Here is a 21,024-nt window from a genome sequence, read left to right as displayed (position 1 = left end):
CCAGCCCCAATGGATCTTGACGAAAGGAGGCAAATACTGAAACACTGGGCCCTGGACTTTTACCCTTCCCCATTGTAGATGAGTCCCTGAAAGGAGAAAGGCAAATAATGAAACTAGGTAACAATGGGTCCTAGAGGAAGGAAGACAGGCAGTGAACACTGAGTTGTGAGCTTTTCCCAGTGTCAATGAGGTTCAAACTTTTTACAACTGCCTTCCTGAATTAAAATTTTAACCTGAACAACTAGGTCCCTGACTGTGCAAACTGCATGTTCGCAGTCTTTAATGATTAATTTACCCTCATTGTAAACTATAAAACCCAGACTCCTCTGTAACCTGGGGGTCATCTCCATACCCAAAAAATGAGCCCTCCTGTACCTGATCTATATTGACTTTGCTGCAGAATAAAGGAAAGCTTGCTGATCCAAGGTTTGCTTCCTGTCTCCTGCCTCTGTCATTTGTGGGCCATGAGCTTACAATGAGACCTAGCCTGAGGCCTTCAGGTCACTGGGACCATACCCTCAAAGTGTACTGTGGGGATTGTGGGACCTTGGTCTCTTTCAATGCTTCTTAGCTTGAGATTTGAAAATTCACTGGAACATGTGCTCATGCCACAATCACCATCGGATGCTGCCCTTTGCCATAAGCCCAAACTCTTGGGATTTCCCACTCATAGTTTTGTACCTCCAGAACCATGGAGTAAAAGTAAACTGGTCTTTACTTCATAAATAGCCTGTGTCAGCTATCTTAAAGTAGTAATGAGAATACAATGGACGTAGTCAGCTGGACATGGCTGAGGGAAGAATCTCTGAACTTAAAGATATGTCAATAAAAACATCCCAAATTGAAAAGTCAAAGGGAAAAAAGACAAAAAATGAAACAACTGTGGGACAACTCTAAAAGGTGTCATATACATGCACTGGAGATAGAAGAAGGAGAAGAAAGAAAGAAGGAAGAGGACAGATATTCAAAACAATAAGGACAGAATGTTTTGCAAATTAATGTCAAACACAAAGCCATATCCAGTAAGCTGAGGAAACACCAAGTCGGATAAATGCCTCCTACTCCAAGCCCTCAAAAACCCATTACACCTAGGTATATCATATTCAAACCACAGCAAAATCATAGAAAAAAAAATCTTGATAAGCCAGAAGGGGGAAATTTATAGAAAAGTAAATGTAAGAATTATATCGGATTTCTCCCTAAAAACCATGCAACCATGAAGAAAGTGAATGGTTTAAAGTGTTGAGAGAAAAAACAACAACAACAACAACAAATCCAATTCTATGCCCTGCAAAATCCTCAGAAAATTGAGAAGAAATGAAATCTACCTGAGACAAAGAGGATTTATGGAAATTTGTTGACAGTAAACCTATCCGCCAAAAATGTTTTTAAAAAAGTCTTTAGAGAGAAGAAAAATGATAGATGTCATAAACCTATATCTACATAAAGAAAGGGAAGCACCAGGGAAATCATTGTTCCTTGGTTTAACCACATTTTCATGGAGGAATTCTCTATTCTTTTGTTTATTTTAAATTACCTTTTCTGTTCTGCAGTGTTACTCTGTTCTATGTATCTATTTTTACATTTGTTGGCTTTCCTGAGTCTAAATGCATTTTGTTAAGTCTAGAAAATTTCTCAGCTGTTATCTTTTAGAATATGACCCAAAACCTGGCCACTAACTCTAATTATCACCTCTTTGAACTGATTAGAAATATTGTTTGAAGTTTTAATTTTTTTTCCTATATCTTTTAACCTCTCTTATATTTCTAGTTTTTATATCTAGGTTATTTCTTCAAAGTTGTCTTCAGATTTAGTAATGCTCTAGTGATTTGTGTGTTTTTATTTTTTTATTGTTTTCACAATCTGTTTAACTTTTTATTGTATTTCTGTACATTCTGCTAGGTCTACTTCCCAATCTGCTTTTCATTTTTAATCAAAATCTCTTTAATTTCATTTTTAATCAAAATCTCTTAAATTTTAAAAATAAATGAAGTAATCTTATTGCATGTTTGGTAATCAATCATTCAGACACTTTGAGAAAGGCCATAGGCATACTGTGAATTCTTTTCCTTTTTCTCAAAAAAAGGAAAGAAAAGAAAAGAAACAATTCAAGTATCTATCAGTGAATGAATAAATTTTGTCTTACTCACATAGTAAATTCAAAGGGGAAATGGTGAATCACTCCTAAAGGAATCAGACTGGACTGATGTTGAGGGAGGGAAAAAGAAAAGTACAGAAAAATCAACACAACACAGCAAGATTGCTCCAATGGAAAGATCAAGCCAGCCAGACCTGGACCACATGTCGTTTAAAGAATCACTCATGGACAGTAACAAATTTAAAGAAATTCAAGAAAATATCTCATAGGAAACTAGGATCATAGATATCTACCTCTAGCCTGGGGAGAGGGGTGATGGGATATATAGGGACACACAGCAGGTTTTGAAGGAACTGGTGACAGTTTTCCTTAGATGGATGTATCAGTTTTAGCATCATTCTTTTAGCTTAAAATATCTTAGTTGTAATATTTTATATGCTTTATATATTTAATGATTTTTTAAAGTAGGAGCTTTTCAAAACAGGTTACTTATATCATAAAGTCAGTACTAGAACACCATGGTTTCATCATCATTTATGATCTGTGAATCAAACTCAGTTTTATTTATTTAGCTGTAAAGACAAAAAATAATTTGCTGGTAGATTTGGCTTCAAAGTTTAGAATACCTATGCAGATGAGTTTTAATTCAAATTGAAATTCAGTAGATGAACTTTGTCCTCTTGCTGAGGATATTGCTTCCTTTATTTCCTCCACGTGGTATTCTAATTATTTAAACTTTGCTTTCAGAAAGTTATTGTCTTTCTTTACATAATAGACAGCTTCCAAATATTCTTGGTCATATTCTTATATTTGGATAGATCTAGTGGATAGCCACATTCTTATATGTCCTCTGTGATATTTACTGAAGTTTGCTTCAGTTCCTCTCACACTAGAATTCCTGTGGATATCAGATGAATGAACCGGAAACACAATCATTTAACACTGAGCCAAAATAGACCTTTTCCTTGAAAGTGATGTTCAGAAACCGTATTCTCTGAAGCAGAACATCCTGGAATATTATGTCTTTCAAAGCATTTGGATCCTTTTGCTTAAATATGTATCTCTTATCTTAAGCTATTACCTCTCTTAAAATTCCAGAGTACAAAAATCTGTTGCTTATAAATAGCATATTTATATGTTAAATATCTGCAGCTCATGGGCTTTCATTTCTTTTTTATTCTTTATTACCCTGAAGACAATTTCTAAAATGATTTTAGTGATACTGAGTAGTAAATGAGGTATTCCTGAGAGAGACCCAGAAGTTAAAGCAGTTTAGATTGAAATGTCCCAAGTAATCATTTGGTTTTAAATTTGTGCTTCAAGGTAGGTTAAAGGGGAATATGGGAATGAGAGCTTGCTCTCTTACCTGTAATTAAAATGATAGGATCTCAGAGTTTTGTGTAATAAAATTGTGTGGCAATTAAATTGCAAAGAAAAAGTGTACCCTTTTTGTGTTGCCATCCAACAATTATTAACATAGATTTTAAATGGATGTTTTGTTATGTAGTTCTTATGATGGACTTATGAAATCACAAAACATGATTTTGTGCTTTATACTAACAATTTATACTAACTTTTATAATTTATACTAACAATTTAAATATTAGTTTTATAATTTATTTATTTTTGCATATATTAATTTTTTTTGACTAACCTACACTTAGCTCTGTTTCCTGCTTTCCAGCTTGCTAAATGGTTCAAAATAAAACCAAACTTAAAGAGAACTACGTTTTTAAAATCATAATTTGGAGTGTGTAATTTTCTCCCGATGAAAACAAAAGAAGAGGAATCACATATTAATAATCTCTGGCCTGAGACATTTACTATGGCTTTATCTTAAAATAATTTAATGGACTACTGTGTTGACTTCAATAGCTGCCTTGAGGCTTTGTTTGTTTGTTTGTTTAAATAGCTATCATCAGTCTAAAAAGACAAGCATAGCCAAGCTCATTACAGCCATAGCTGTTTTTCTAAAGTAACTTAGAAGTCTGCTTAACATTATAAACAAACTTTCAAAATACTTTACTATTAATTAATAATTTTTCTTGTCTGGATCTAGAGAAAATTGAGGATTTTGATTCTCTTTATTATGGTAAAGGAAAAATCCTTTGGTGAGGGAAATCCTTTTGGTATATTCCCAATTATTAAACTTTGCTGCTTGTAATACTTTAATTAGAAAATGTTTTTAAATAATTGTGGACATATGTGTGCATGTGTACTTATATATGTAACTATGTTTATGTGTGTATAGATAATCACAATTATTTTACTCATAATATATAACATAGATATTGATGATATGATAAACACATAAATAAAATAAATCTAACATATATGTGGGCATGATCACGAGTACCAGTCAAATGAGTAGAGGGTAGGAATTTTCAGAAGCCTCCATGGAAACCCAAAAGGACAAGGCCCAGAAAGTTTTCAAAATTCTGAACACATGGAGGTGGTGTTGTGGAAGCTCATGCCTGTCTCATGCCTGTTTATCTGTATCCTTGGAGATATTCTTTTCATAATGAACAAATAAACATAGTAAAGTTTTTTGCTGAGTTATGTGGGCTTTTCTGGCCAATTAATTGAACTTGAGAAGATTGTGAGAATCCTGATGTATAGCTGGTTAGCCTTGAAGTGGGGGATAGCTATTTGGGAGTGACCCCTGAATCTAATACTACCTAATACTTTCTAATATTCTCTAATACTATCTAATGCTACTTCTAGTAGATACTGTTGGAATTAAATTCAGTTATAGGACACCCAGTTGTCCACTGGGGAATTGCTTGTGTTGATGGGGCAAAATCCCCACACACCTTTTGGAGACCAGAGGTGAAATATTAAGTTGAGTAAAGTGAATGTGAAAGAAAGTATGGAAATTTTTTTTTAAAGTTTGCTTTCATTTTTTTTTCCTTCAGAATTAACTTACCATTACTATGTTATTCCACTGGAATCTTTCATATACATTTTTTGAATTCCTGAGTTAAATTACATGCCAAGTATATAGGCCGGTTCTATGTAAAAGAGTTAAGTGCCGCCCCGTGTTTCTTCTGCTTTTCTGGTGTCAAGACTATAGATTCTTCAGTCCTCTCAGAAACATTTAGATGCATGTCATGTGAGCCAATGATGTGAGCCTTCTCTAGGTTTCTTGCCTATGTATATTTATAAGGAGGTTGAGAAATTCATTTACTCAGCTTAAAGTAATGTGTGATTTTAAAAACAGAAGATCTATAATTTATTCTCATCAGCAAGCAATCATTTTAATAATCTTAAGGACCCTGACAGGCACAATAGTGAGAGTAGAATATCGGACATCTTAGATCTTCAGTATACTGCTCAGGTGTAATCAGACACCCATGAAAGCTGAGCATGTCATCATGACATGGAAATGTGTTTAAAATGATTTGAGATTTGGAGTATATTTCCTAAATCCCTGAATCTAACGAACTCCTGAGTAGAAATATTCAGTATTATCTAAAACATTGTCAGTTACTTGATAGTATTTTAGGGCACATTTTTTATAAGCTAAGCTCTACTTGCTTGACAGTCTTATAAATAGAGTTCTCATTTCATTATTTGTAGTTTATGTTGTACAAATAAAGAAAGGTACATGATTTTGAATTATGTTGATGCAAATTTTATGCCCAAATTATTTGCATATTAATCTACAATTACATGTTTAACTCTTTGGTGCTATGTAATATAGTAATTTTGTCGTGTGTATGCCAAGAGGGATTTGTTTTAAAATGACTAAGAAATAAAGATACGGGTTTAAAAATAGCAATACAGAAACAAAACAATTTTTTTTTTTTTTTTGAGACTAGGGATTGAACCCAGGAGTGTGTAACCACTGAGCCACATCCCCAGCCCTTTTTTAATTTTTTTTTTTTTTTTTTTTTTTTTTTTTAATTTTGAGACTGGATCTAACTAAGTTGCTTAGGGTCTTGCTGAGTTGCTGAGGCTGCCTTTTAACTTGCCATCCTCCTGCCTCATCCTCCTGAGTTACGGGGATTACAGGAGTGTGCCTCCATGCCTGGCAGAAACAAAACAATTTTTGTTCTTATCTTGGTGATTTTTCTTCCATATTTAGAAATTGCTTTGTGAGTATGAGGATCATAAAGTAAGTTTCCTTCATCTTTTTCTACTTATAAAATCCCTCTTATGTAACTCCTGAAAATGCTCTAGATTTTGTCTTTTTCCTTTTTGGTTGTTTATGAAATACATAAAAATAGACATTAAGAAGTAGCATTATTCGTAAAATGTGTTGAATATGCATGAGTGGACGTGTATACACATTTATTTTTTCAGGAAATATGTAAGTTTGTTGTTTGACCTTTGGTTATTGCTTTTACTCTTTAAAGTTAAAATTCAGAAAGTGGTATAGTATGCCATTTTGTTTTCCACATACCCTGTCAGGTAGTAGTATCCTATATGCTGAGGGCAGGTTTTCCAGTCTGTCTGAGATGCAAAAATGAAGCTTGATAACCCAGAATTGGCCATGACAGAGGGCTTACTAACTTACTCCCTTCTAGCTTATTAACTTCCAGGTAACTCACTTTATGTGTTGAATGTCACCTTCTGTAGTTGAGACAGGGTTAAGAAATTCTTACTCTATTATTATTATCACTAGGTACTGCAAATTGAACTCAGGGGCATTTGGCCACTGAGTCATATCCCCAGTCCCTATTTTGTATTTTATTTAGAGACAGGGTCTCAACTGAGTTGCTTAGTGCCTTGGCTTTGCTGAGGCTGGTTTTGAACTCACAATCCTCCTGCCTTAGCCTTCTGAGCTGCTGGGATTACAGAGGTGAACCACAGTCCCTGGCTAGTCTTTAATGATATTACGAAAGTTAGTTGTAAATCTTCAGTTCCAAAACATAACACTAGAATGTCATATGCCCTACCTGGGCAGTCATTGAAATGGTAATATTTCTGTCTATGTCTCTTTTTCTTGATAATTTTCTAATTATGACTGACTTCATGTTTTGAATTTTTGCGTAGCTCCCAGAAAACATCTTAGCAAATGATATTTCTATAAAATATACTCAAAATTCATAAATAATTCACCTTACTTTTATAAAATGTAATCATTCAAAATATGAGACAACTGCCCAACATTTGTCTTTTTTAAAATTTTTTGCTGATTGGAAGAGCAATTGAAAACAAAGCAAAATAAAAACCCACTTTCTTTTGGGTAATTTAATCCTCAAAAATCAGTATTTTCTAAGACATATTTATTTTAGAAAGTTTAGAAAATGAAGAAAATATCAAAAGCCCGTCAATATTGTCCTAAATCCCTTCACTCAGAATATTTTTGTTGGAACTTTATATGGTTTAAAATACTCATGAGTCTCATAAGACTGAGATCATAGTGCTTTATAATTTTATACCTATGTTATGCTTTGTTCATTCAACATCATGCCATGAGAATTTTTCCTCGTACTTAGATGTATTATGAAAACTAGTTCTGCACTATTAGTATAGAATTTAATTAACTATTCTCCTAGTATTGGGTCCTGGCATTATTATATAATTGTAACTACTTTCAATAATATATAACAAATCATGGCTCATAAATAATCCTATGCATATTTGATTATACTCTTAGGCTATGTTCTGAGATGTTAAATTATTAAGTCCCAGCCATGGACATGTTTAAGAATTTTTATACATATTAATATGCAATTCCACATACACACTTACACTCATACATGTCCCCCACTAATGTAATTTCATCCAGAAATCAATTCTTTCAGACTTCTTTACTAACAACTAAAACTTACCCATACTGGACATTAACAGTGGTAAGACAGAGAATTTAGAAGTAAAGCCTAAATTCAAGAAGCTGAAATGTATACCATGCTGTTTTGCAAATTATGGAAAACATGTGATGTTGATTTAGTTTTACACTTAGGTTGGTTTAATTTGTGATATCAGTGATAGAAATCAATAGGACTTCTTCAGATGAAAAACTTCCTAAAGATGTTGTAATGATTATAAATATTTGCTGCTGATACAGTTGGTTTTAGCAGGTGGTTTCTTTTAGAAATCATGAATATAAGAAGGCTGGAAACAAATCAAAATATAATTCCATAAAATTAATTTTCCAGAAGGTCAATGTGATTTGTTCAAACTACTCATATTGCTTCTGGTCTCTCAAGACAAATTTGTGGAATAGTAGATTTTAGAATACAATGCAAATGCAGATGGGTTATCTTCTGTTCAAAATTTGGAAACTATATCTTAACTGAGCTTTTGTTAAATAATAAGTAACAATTATTGGAGATTGTTCAGCATATTTCCAGTGAACTCATAGAATGAATTTGTGTATGAAGTTCCTTTTGTTCTAGAAAAGGTCAGGGAAAGGAGCAATTTAAAGAAAACATTTTGCAACTCAGTAATACCTGAATTTTGTCCTTTTTTTACCAAGAAAGAAAATAAAGGTACACAAGACAAAGACCAGAAAATGACCTTTTTAAAAACACAGATGGGCTTTGGATTTAGACTCCAATATAGAGTTTGTGAATTAAATGAGATGAATTTGTGAGACTTTTTCTCTAAAATAGAGGTGTCCTGGGAGTCTAGAAACCAGAAGACTGATGGTGATTTGTTTTTCTACAAGCTTTGCTGATTCGAATCTTCTTTCTTATGATGTTGTTGTCTAAAAAGCATCATAAGATAGGAAAGGAGTTCAAGAACAAAAGAGAAAATGTGTACACTTCTTAGACTTAAGTGTCCTGGACCTTCTCTATCATCTGCATATAAAATCTGCATATTGCTTCAAACTTTGACACTGCAATGGCAGTTCACAAGATTATTAGGTATTTTAGAGACAAATTGTAAGAAAAAAAGAATTATACCTAAGTATGAGTAATATTTTATTGGAGCATAAATATTTGGCTTGTCCAAAGGCTACTCCCATATGATAGATTCCATATGTCTCAGAGAGGCAGTTAAGATTAGTTTCTGTGGAATCAAAAACCAATAAAGTACCAGTAATATTATAGATACTTTCATATTATTATTGTTATTTTTAAACAGACTGCATTTTGATTCATTGTACACCAATGGGGTACAACTTTTCATTTCTATGGTTGTACACAATGTAGATTCACACCATTCTTATAATCATGCATGTACATAGGATAATGATGTCTGTCTCATTTCACTATCTTTCATACCCTGCCCCTCCCCTTCTCATTTTCGTCTACATAATCCAAAATTCCTCCATTTTTCTTTTATTCCCCATCCCCCCACCCCATTATGTATCATCATTCACTTATCAAAGAAAACATTCGACCTTTGTTTTTTTTGGATTGACTTATTTCATGATATTCTCCAATTCCTTCCATTTACCTTCAAATGCCATAATTTTATTCTTCTTTTTGGATGAGTAACATTCCATTGTGTATTATATACCAGTTTCTAATTCATTCATCAGTTGAAGAGCATCTAGGTTGGTTCCACAATCTAGCTATTGTGAATTGAGCAGCTATAAACATTGATGTGGCTGCTTTACTGTAGTATGCTGATTTTGAGTGTTTTGGGTATAAACCAAGGAGTGGGATATCTGGGTCAAAAGGTGGGTCCATTCCAAGTTTTTTGAAGAATCTCCTTACTGCTTTCCAGAGTAGCTGCCCCAATTAATAAATGGGCCAAGGAACTGGACAGATACTTTACAGAAGAAGATATACAGGCAATTAACAAATATATGAAGAAGTGTTCAATGTCTCTAGTAATTAAAGAAATGCAAATTAAAACAACCCTAAGATTTCATGTTATTCCTTATATATGCAAAGTTCAAAAGTGGAATGATACAAGTAAACATTTTCCTTCCTTATATTTCACAATGTGAAAATCATTACTCATGCCAAAATTTTTAAACCAAGAAAGCATCAATTTATTTCTTTTTTAGTGTAAATGAGAAGAAAATACTTTTTTCACTAAAAGAAGAATTTTGTCTCTATATCTTTTACAGTTATATATATATATATATATAAATTTATAAATTTGAATTTCTTATGATGATTAAATAGGGGCAACACCCCTAATTTCTTTGCACAGAAATTCAAGGACAAGTACTTTATGATTACCACACGTAGAAATACACACACACACACACACACACACACACACACAGAGTTTCCTGTTTTAACTCAAATTATTTCTTTCATTATTTAATTTCCTATTTCACTCACCAGAATGGGCCACGTTTTTCTTTGCCTTTTTTCTTCTGGTTTCTCTCACAAGCAGGTGCTTATTAGGAGAGCCCATAGTCTTCAGGCTCTGTACTAAGTCCCATTTGTTAGCACTGGAAGACACAGTGAAATCCTAAGGAAACAACATAAAAAGAAAAAAGAAAACATAGATTATAGGTGGAATGTAATATTTGACTTCTACATAAAAGTTTCAAATGTTTAACAGTTTATCTTTCAACATTTTTTATTATTTAATTAGTCCATGATTTTAATATTTTACTTCACAATTTCATCCCTTATATTCATGTTCAGAAAGCTTTCACAACTTCTGCTGCAAATAAATAAACCCTCATTCCATATTCTGCTAAATTTCCAAGGTGCTTCTTTAGATATGATCTTCATCTCACACAAGACAACTACATTTCACCTGTTTCTTTGTTTTTTTGGGGGGGGTGGGGCGGGAGGGGGTGCTTAGTTATATAATGAATCATCCTTGCCTCTTTCCCTCACTTTCAGTAGCCAAAAACATCAACAAAATCTGTTAATTTTACCTTCAAAATATACCAAGATTCTAAGAATTTCTCAGTTCTTGTAAATTCAATACCTTGATCCAAACTGATAAAAATCTCATATTTGGCATATCCCCAAAACCCTTAACTGGTTTCAGTGCTATGAACCCTTGCAACTTTCCCCTCCCCACTATCTGCTAAAGTCATTCACAACTTGTCTATCAAACTGACCAACTCGCAATGTAATCGTCTTACTAATAACCACCCATTGGTTTTCTATCTCTTTCAGAAGGTAGCTTTCCCATCCACTTCTGATTCTCTGAGTTTAAATTTTTTCCCAGTCTTAACTAGTTGGCCCTTTCAACTCCGAGGTGCCAAATGTGTTTATACTCAGACACTGCAGCCTGCTTCAGACCCAGGTCTTTATTTCTAGGTCCTTCTCCCTAGGATGGCTCACTTCTTTACCTTTTCCAAGGGCTCTTTGCAAATGCTACTGTTTTAGCAAGGTTTTTATTGATGACCCAACATAAACTGGATATCTCACAGTTTAGTCTCCCAGTTACTATTCTTCTTTAATTACATTTTTTTTATGTTAGAAGAATTTTGTCTTGAAGAACTATTGAAAAGAGAGTAAACCTAGTTCCCATATACCCCACTTCAAATTTCCCCTATAGTAACATCTTTCATAAATATGGTACATTTGTCACAATGAATAAATGGATATTGATAAATTCTATATATCCAGAGCCCACATTTTACTCACATTTCCACAATCTTTCTGTCCTTTTTCTGTTAGAGAGATAACATATTACATTTAGGATTGATGGTCAGGTATTTGTAGAAATGTGGCACAGAGAGATTTCTCTGATGCTTTCCTCATGAGTAGACCTCTTTGGAGGAAGATCAGAGATGATATATCATTCTCATTCCATAATGTCAAGAAAAGGGTATAGCTTACTGTTAATGTTGAATTTTATCGCTTGGTTTGAGGTAGGTTTTGTCAGTATTATTCTCTATGTTTACTCATTTTTTAAAAAATTAGTTTTTTCATAGTATATTCCTTGAAAGAAGTCACACCTAAGAAGTTGGGAATATGTTATTTGGAATTTTTCTACATAAGTTATTTCTTCCCCATTTGTTTTAGTTTATTTGTCCACCCCATCTATTTGTATCAGTATTACTATATAACTTTTAAATTTAATAATTTAAGTATTCTTTATGGCTTAAAAATGTACTTATGCATACTATATACTATGTTGATAATATTCTGTTATAAGAATCAATTACTGTTATATTTTTTACTATTTTAATAAAAAAAGGAAAAGAACGTTTCCTCCTCAAATTATACTTTTTAAAAATAATACTCTGAAGAATATCCTTATATGTATTTTTCTGCATAGTTATCCAATTATTCTTTAAGATAATTTCCTAACGGTAGGAATATGGTTTCAAACGGGAGATGCACTTTAAGATTTGGATTCATTGCCTTTTAGAATGTTTGCATCTATTTATGTGACAGTCCCAAATTCTCTGGATTCTATTATCATATGGTGACCATATTTTGAATCTTTTATAATTTTATAGGTGAAAATACCTTCCCATTTAAGGTTTGCTTTGTATTTTTAATTTGGTGTTTTGTGTGGTGGTGAGATAGCGTAAGCATGACAGTGTAACTATGTGTATGTATTAGTGTGTAAGTGTGTGTACTTTTTTGCCAGTTGTCTGCATCAGTATTATTTGTTCAGTAATCTATTCTTCTTTATCACTTGGGCATTCATGTTCCCTATGAAACTCAATATACTTGCTTAGAAACAGTTCCTCTTTAGTCAGAAATCAGGAGGCAGACCTAGGCTACTGGCATAGGTCACATAGCTCAACAATACTAGGAATGTGACTCTCATAATTAATTAATTAATTAATTAACTTATTTTTGTGGTACTGGGTATTGAACTCAGGAGCACTCAATCACTAAGCCACATCCCTAACTCTTTTTTTGTATTTTACTTAGAAACAGGGTCTCGCTAAATTGCTGAGGCTGACTTTGAACTGTGATCCTCCTGCCTCAGCCTTCCTAGCTGCTGGGATTACAGATATCCACCACCACGCTGGTCTCAGATTTTTCTTTGTGTGAAAGAGGACTGCCACAATTCTGAGCTTCTTATGAATGCTTGACGTACAAAACCAAAGGAAGGACGTGAACAAAATTTTTTTCCAAAAGTCTGGAAGAGACTTCTACTTACATTGTATCATTCAGACTTGGTGCCACATTCACCAGAAGGAAAGTCAAATATTTTCTGCCTTCTCTGAATCTTAACTATGGTGGTACATAAGGGAGAAGAGAGACTAGAGTGAATGCTGGTTTAAATCATCAGAATTGACTGCCAAACTCATTGTTTTTATAATTTTAGTTACTTTTCAATTTAACGTGTATGAAGTCCTTACTGTGCATTAGAAATGCTAAACATTGTATGTTTATGATTTCTTCCATGCTCTGTGGATCACATGACATTAGCATCTCTTCTTTGTGGGCTTTGTATGGTGTTACAGTCCTGTAATCTAAGTGGCTCAAGAGGCTCAGGCAGGAAGATCCCAAGTTCAAAGCTAGCCTCAGCAAAATCAAACTGCTAAACAATTCAGTAAGACCCTGTCTCTAAAATACAAAATAGGGCTAGGAACATGGCTTAGTGGTTGAGGCCCCTGAGTTCAATCCCCAATACCTATTCTCTGCCAAAAAAAGAAAAAAAAATCTCTACTTTGCATAGATGAAAACTCAACCATAGAAAGCATCAGTAATCTTTCCAAGGATTTTTGAATGAAGACACCTCAATTCCAAGTCTTCTAGAATTATACACTGTTATTAATGACTTCTTAATATTCCTTAATGTTATTTAATATACTAAAATGGTGACTCACTTAAGGAGAATTTTTAACTTTCCCTCATCTTTTTATTCTGGAATAAATTTCTCTTGTTTAGGCTTCCATATTCAGCTATCTGGAATCAATTTGCTAATAATTGATTTTATCTATGTATTATGAAAATATTCATGTGTTGGATCAGGATCTGATATCAAGAATATATTTTCATAAAAATGGTTTTAAAAGATTTGTAGGTTTACATTTTTTGGAAAGATTTGAAGGTGACATCTCAGACCAAACATTGAAGGGATTTCTGGAAGGTAATTATAATGGAGAAGTAAAAATATTTACATGTTAAAAACATTAATTACAAAAACTAACATCAATTAGTTTTTTTGAATTTGGATTAGAAGTGGAAAAAATCAAACATAGTCACTCTACTAGAGTTTGGGATAATATAAGGAGCTCACAATTAGGAGACAAACTTAAAAAAAAAAAGAAAAGTAGAATATATATATGGTCAGCTTTTTCACTGCTGTAACTAAAGGACCTGACCAGAACAACTGTAAAGGAGGAAAATTTTATTTGAGGGCTCATGATTTCAGAGGTCTAAGTCCATAGAAGGCTGGCTCCATTCCTAGGGGCTCCTGGTGAGGCTGAACATCATGGTGGGGTGGCAGAGGGAAGTAGCTCATGTCATAGTGATGAGGAAGCAGAGAGAGAGAGAGAGACTTTACTCTCCAGATACAAAATACACACCCCCATAACCACAGTCCCCAGTTAACCATTTCCTCCAGGCACACCCCACTTGGCTCCAGTTACCGATCAGTTAATCCCATCAAGGATTAATTCCCTGATTAGGTTAAGATTCTAACAATCCAATCTTTTCTCCTCTGAACCTTCTTGCATTGTCTCACATGTGAGCTTTTTGCAGATACCTTCTATCCAGATCATTACATATTATATATATATATATATATATATAATATATATTACATAATATATATTATATAACATATAATATATATTATATTGTAAGAAAATACAAGAGAACACAAAGAGGATGGAATAAAGAAGGCTCAAAGAAACTAGAGAGGAATAATTAACTAAGAAAAGATTTAGTACTCAGAATATATTAACTGATTATTGAAGGAAGTTGCAGTAGGATAACAAAACCAAAGAGAATCTCTTACAAATCTGAAGAAAGGAAGGAAAATGAAGAGGTACATATAGAGCTAAGACAGAGAGTCTGGCATAGGACAAAGGCTATAAGACAATGAAAAAATTATATAGACGTTCTGCTGAAAAATATACAATTTAAAATTATTATTTTACTTTCCTCAAACTTTCTTTCAGTTGTGAGCTTAAGACACATGATGGCTAAAAAAAGTACCACAATATAAAAATTTTGAAATTAGACATAATTTATCAGCAGGGTATGGTGTGCATTCTCTATTCCAAATGTCTCAGGTGACTGAGACAGAAGGATCATGAATTCAAAACCAGCCTCAGCAAAAGCAAGGCGCTAAGCAACTCAGTGAGATTCTGTCTCCAAACAAAACACAAAATAGCACTGGAAATGTTGCTCAGTGGTTGAGTGCCCCTGAGCTCAATCCCTGATACTGCCCCCCCCAAAAATAGAAATGGAATTATCAAATGAGCAGCATTATAGATACCATGCAAAGTGAAAACAAAATTTAAAATCAAAACATAAAGAGAAATCATGAAAGTGAAAACAAAATTTAAAATCAAAACATAAAGAGAAATCATGAAATATAATTTCATAAAGAGAAAAAGACCATTAAACTGATAATATTCTTAGCTCTAAGTATCCAAGGTTATATTATAACCTTGGATAAAATGATTTATGACATAAATGCTACAATTTTACCTTACACATACCAGAGTGAAAAAAGGAAGTAAAATAGAAATCTTATAGATCTCTGCTGGATGATTTTGGAAGTATATATATGAAACACTTAAGACCTGGAACCAAGTGCTAGCTGTGCATAATGAAAGGAAGGCAACTAGGTGAAGACTCCAGTGTAAGTTGGAGCTATATTTTGTAACCCTTTAAAACACTTTATCACAGTAAGTAATTAGCATATAGATTTAATTTGGGAGATCACTGTGGGGTGGAAAGTCAATCAGAGCAATATTCTGTTTCTGAGATGATAAAGAACTTTGTGCCAGGTAAAATGACAAGGTGAGTCCAATACAGGATAATCTGGCAATAAGTTATAGATTTAATTCAGGAGGATCAGAGAGGTAAGCCACCACTTCTGCCCTCCAACACCCCCAACAAAGCGCTTCCACCTCACATGGAAGGGCATGTTCAGATTTAATTAGAATCTCAGGTAACAATATAATTAGCTCATGGGTTTGTGAGTTAATTTTTTTAAAAATACTTTTTAAAAAAAAAGTACTAAGTCATTTTTAAGGATATGAGTATGGAGATTGATGCATTTGCTAAGATTTGTAAAATGAAAGAGGTAGAATGCATAAAATGACAAACATAAGTCACAATTTGGAATTCAAATTTAAGATGGTTTCAAGACAACTTTACAACATGAAATAAGGGAAGAAAATAATTCCATATCTTTCTTGCAGGCATTGTCTGCTTCTTGAGATTGCTTGAAAAATATAGATGGATAATTATTTTTTAAATGTGATGGATATCCATTAGGTAAATAAAAATAATACAAAAAACAGATAAAATAGTTTACAAATAAACCTGCATTTGAGCCAAAGCTGATTTATGGGGAAATAAAAAGTAAAAAAAAAAAAAAGTAAGATTTAAAGTAAAAACAAAATTAAGATGTGTATAATTATTCTGTTTAAAGACAAAGAATTTCTATTTGAATTTAAAAAAAGCACATGCTCTTTGCAATAGTCATCTTAAAACCAAAGTGAAAGGGTAAAGAGACATATTAAAGAGTGTTTAACCCAGAAAATATACCTTCTGCATTGTTTTTTCCATAAAACAAATTATAACATTGTAACTACAAAGTTTTGAGATGAATTTTCTGTTTTGTCAAAAAAATAGAGACTTTTTTCTATGTAAAATATTTTGTACTCTTAAAATTAACCTGCGCAACTATGTGTTTTCATTTTCCAAATGAAAGAAATAAAAAAGGAAGGGAAAGAGAGAGATGGCGGGAGCAAATAGGAATATTTCTATTGTACTGGTTGGTTGGTGGGACAGTGTTCCCATGAGCTTAGTTTTCAGGATGGAGCATTAATTTGATGATAGAGCAAAGAAACAGGAGAAATGGGTTAAAGACTTTCAATTTGACATAGTGTCTATTCATATGACTTAGGGATGGATTTGCTCAAATTCTTAGGTTTCAATTAAATGTGACATTAAGTCCCTTTGAGACCTTGTAAAAGGGAGCACACGATAATTCGGAAATAACATTGAAAACAGTTTGTGTAAACAACATAATTTAGTTCTATTAAAATCAAATCTAGTTAAAGATTTATGAAATGAATCAAACTTGCTTCATACCTTAGCTTCATCATTAAAAAATTCTGTGTTGTTTTCTCTTCCACAATTTCTTAATAAAGTCCTTCAACATTTGATTCTCATTCTGTTTTACTTTTTTATACTAAACCAATTAGATAATCCATTAAACAAATGGGAGGAAATAGCATTAATGATATGTTGCACTTGCATTATGAAGTTAATTGGATTAACTAAATTAGCTCTTTTATATTCAAGTCTGCATATGTTTTCAACATTAAAGCAAAAATCATGAAGAGAATTCAGATTTCTGTGATTTTATCTCTTCATTGTAAAGCAAAGGTCAGTGAGAGCGCATACTTTTAACAAACCTAAAGTTTAAAGAGAAAAAGAAATGGGGGAAAAAAGCTAAATATAATAGAAATGAATGAGAAAATAACCTTAGAAATTTAAAGAACATAGAATCTTCTAAACCAATCTAATATCATTTAGAGAGTAGGATAAAAACTGTGCAGCAATGCAAAGAAAGAGCCTACAGAGTGGGAGAAAATCTTTGCCAATCATACTTCAGATAGAGCACTAATCTCCAGAATCTATAAAGAACTCAAAAAACTCTACACCAAGAATGCAAATAATCCAATTGACAAATGGGCTAAGGAAATGAATAGACACTTCACAGAAGAAGATCTACAAGCAATCAACAAACATATGGAAAAATGTTCAACATCTCTAGTAATAAGAGAAATGCAAATCAAAACCACCCTAAGATTCCATCTCACTCTAATTAGAATGGTGATTATCAAGAATACAAGAAACAACAGGTGTTGGCAAGGATGTGGGGAGAAAGGTACACTCATACATTGCTGGTGGGGCTGCAAATTAGTGCAGCCACTCTGGAAAGCAGTGTGGAGATTCCTTAGAAAACTTGGAATGGAACTACCATTTGACCCAGCTATCCCACTCCTTGGCCTATACCCAAAGGACTTAAAATCAGCATATTACAGAGATACAGCCACATCAATGTTCATAGCTGCTCAATTCACAATAGCCAGATTGTGGAACCAACCTAGATGTCCTTCAATTGATGAATGGATAAAGAAACTGTGGTATATATACAATGGAATATTACTCAGCCATAAAGAATGATAAAATTATGACATTTGCAGGCAAATGTATGAAATTGGAGAATATCATGCTAAGTGAGATAAGCCAATCTCAAAAAAACAAAGGATGAATGATATTGCTAATAAGTGGATGATGACACATAATGGGGGGTGGGAGGGTTTAGTGTTAGGGTTAGAGTTAGGGTTAGGGAGGGGGGCAAGAATGGAGGAAGGAAGGACTATATAGAGGGAAAAGAGGGATGGGAGTGGTGGGGGGGAAGGGAAAAAATAACAAAATGAATCAAACAGCATTACTCTATGTAAATTTATGATTACACAAATGGTATGCCTTTACGCCATGTACAAACAGAGAAACAACATGTATCCCATTTGTTTACAATAAAATTTTTAAAAAAAAGTGAGGAAAAAAAAACAAAACAAAACTGTGCAGCAAAAATATCCTGGATATTTTGATTTCATTCTAAAGTCCATGACATCCCCAGATAAGATCTTACTAGGATAAAGGAACAATCTAAGGCTCATAGTTTTCCATAGTATGAAAATGCTTCGCTTGAGAGTAAAACCTTCCCAGGAAATCTTGTGTATCTTGTGTACCTGGTTTCAAGGCCAGATCAACCTTAAATTCAAGTTACATGAATTCTAACAACTTTGGGTGTTCCAATAACACAGACCAAATTTTCCAGCCAGGGTTAATGCTAGAAATTTCAATGCCAGGGAGAAAAGTGTGAGTCCTGATTATCCACTGGAGAAACCCAATTATTCATTCTATTAACACAGAGCTCATTGTACTAGGAAATGGTACTTACTAAGGTAGAAAGATTATCTATTATATTAAGTGTTTTAAAATAAATGTTCCTAAAATAAGTATCATGATATTCTATTAGTTTTATATTTAGAAGCAGAAATTGATTTAAGATTGTATTTATTCAAATTTTATAGGAAGTGGCAAACTTTGTATAAGTGTATAGTTCTTCAAAGCAAAGTAGGTCATCACTAAATTCTGCTAATGTACATAACTGACAAGAGTTAAGAACATATAGTGTGCAATAGTCTTATTTTATAATTAATATTGTTGAATTAAGTAAAATTGGATTTCTTTTAGTCAAAAACCTGTTTTGATTTTTACAGGAAGAGCAAATAAAATTATATTGAAAATTATGTAAAATACTTTAGATAATTTAACTAAAATATTCAGAAATGAAGATGTCAATTTGAGTTATAAATAATCAACAAAAGCCTTTAGGAATTCAGAATTAATCAAGTATATTTCTCCACTGTATTGACTTTCTGTTGCATAATTTCACTTATTATATGCATATATCAGATTCCACAGTTACATTTGCATACTCTGATTATTCAAACAATAAAAAGGATGTACACACTTGTATTAATCTATTATCAAGTGCTATAACAAAATACATGAGGCTGAGTGATATATAAAGAAAAGAGGTTTACTTAGCTCACAGTTTTGAATTTTGAAGTCATGAGCCAGCATTGGCTTAGGTCTGCTGAGGACTTCACTGTGGATGGCATCATTGCAGGAGTATGTATAAGAGCAATGGATCACATGGTGGTGAGATAAGAGTCAGAAAGATATACAGGACCCAGGCTTGCCCTTTTCTAACAACCCTAGCTTGAGAACTAACCATGGTTCCACAAGAAATTCAATTCCTATTCCTGGCAGCACTACCAATGATCTCTTAGCCTCCCCCAGACACCACCTCCCAAATATCTCATCACCTCTTAACATTATAATATTGGAGGCCAAATTTCAAATAAAGTACAATATTAAATTTTATCAAACCCTTGGGCAACAAACCACATTGAAACCATATCAACATCTTAAAACAAACATGTCCTCTTAGTCAATTACAATGTTTTTACCAAAATATTAACAACTCATAACAAATTATTTTTCCCAATAGATATCACCTGTGTTATACCTACATGAAACTATAATAAACTGTCCAAAAAACAATAGGGAAGAATACTAATTCTGCCCCTCTTTGTTCCTTCACACTAACTACATACAAAAATCAGAAAACTTTGAAACTAGGACACATCCAACATTTCATCAATAATAAAGGCCTGACATGTACATTGGCATTAAGTTCAGTTGGGGAATAGGTTAAGAGAGGGTACCGAACCTCTTGCATCATACAAAGAATAAACAGAACACAATTTCCACATGAAACTATAACTGTGATACAAAATAAGAGCCTACCCATCTTACACTGAATGAGCACAGATAAGTGAAGGAGTCCCTGAACATGCTGTGTCACGTCATTAGTAGGTACCATAAATAAAGTACAGTATTACATTTTATCAAGTGTGACTTGAAATTAGTCCTTCCTGTACATTTACAGTCTGGATGACATATTCCATTAAAATGTAATTTGGTAATCTGATCTAAAATTTTGAATCCAGTTGGAATCCCAAACTCAGAATAAGCACTGGATATTCTCCTTTTGTTCATTTGGGTGGACACACCATCTTTTTCTACTCCAAAGTCTACTTTGAAAGCTTCTATATACTGTATGGTTGAATATTCTCCCCATGAACTTCAATTGAATTTAGTATTGATTTTAATGAAGTTATTTTTGAATAAATGTTTTATTTTTAAGGTGGAAAACATACCTACAACCTGTTTATACAAGTTGTGATGCAAACCAATGCAAACAAGTTGCTTGAGTTCAAATGACAACAGAAGGAGATCAGAACATGAAGGAAAGAAAAGCAGGGCTTATCAAGACAAGGGGAAAATATATAAATTAATCCA

Source organism: Sciurus carolinensis, chromosome 8, assembly GCF_902686445.1.
Source record: "Sciurus carolinensis chromosome 8, mSciCar1.2, whole genome shotgun sequence".
Classification (NCBI taxonomy): Eukaryota; Metazoa; Chordata; class Mammalia; order Rodentia; family Sciuridae; genus Sciurus; species Sciurus carolinensis.
This window is presented reverse-complemented; position numbering follows the sequence as displayed.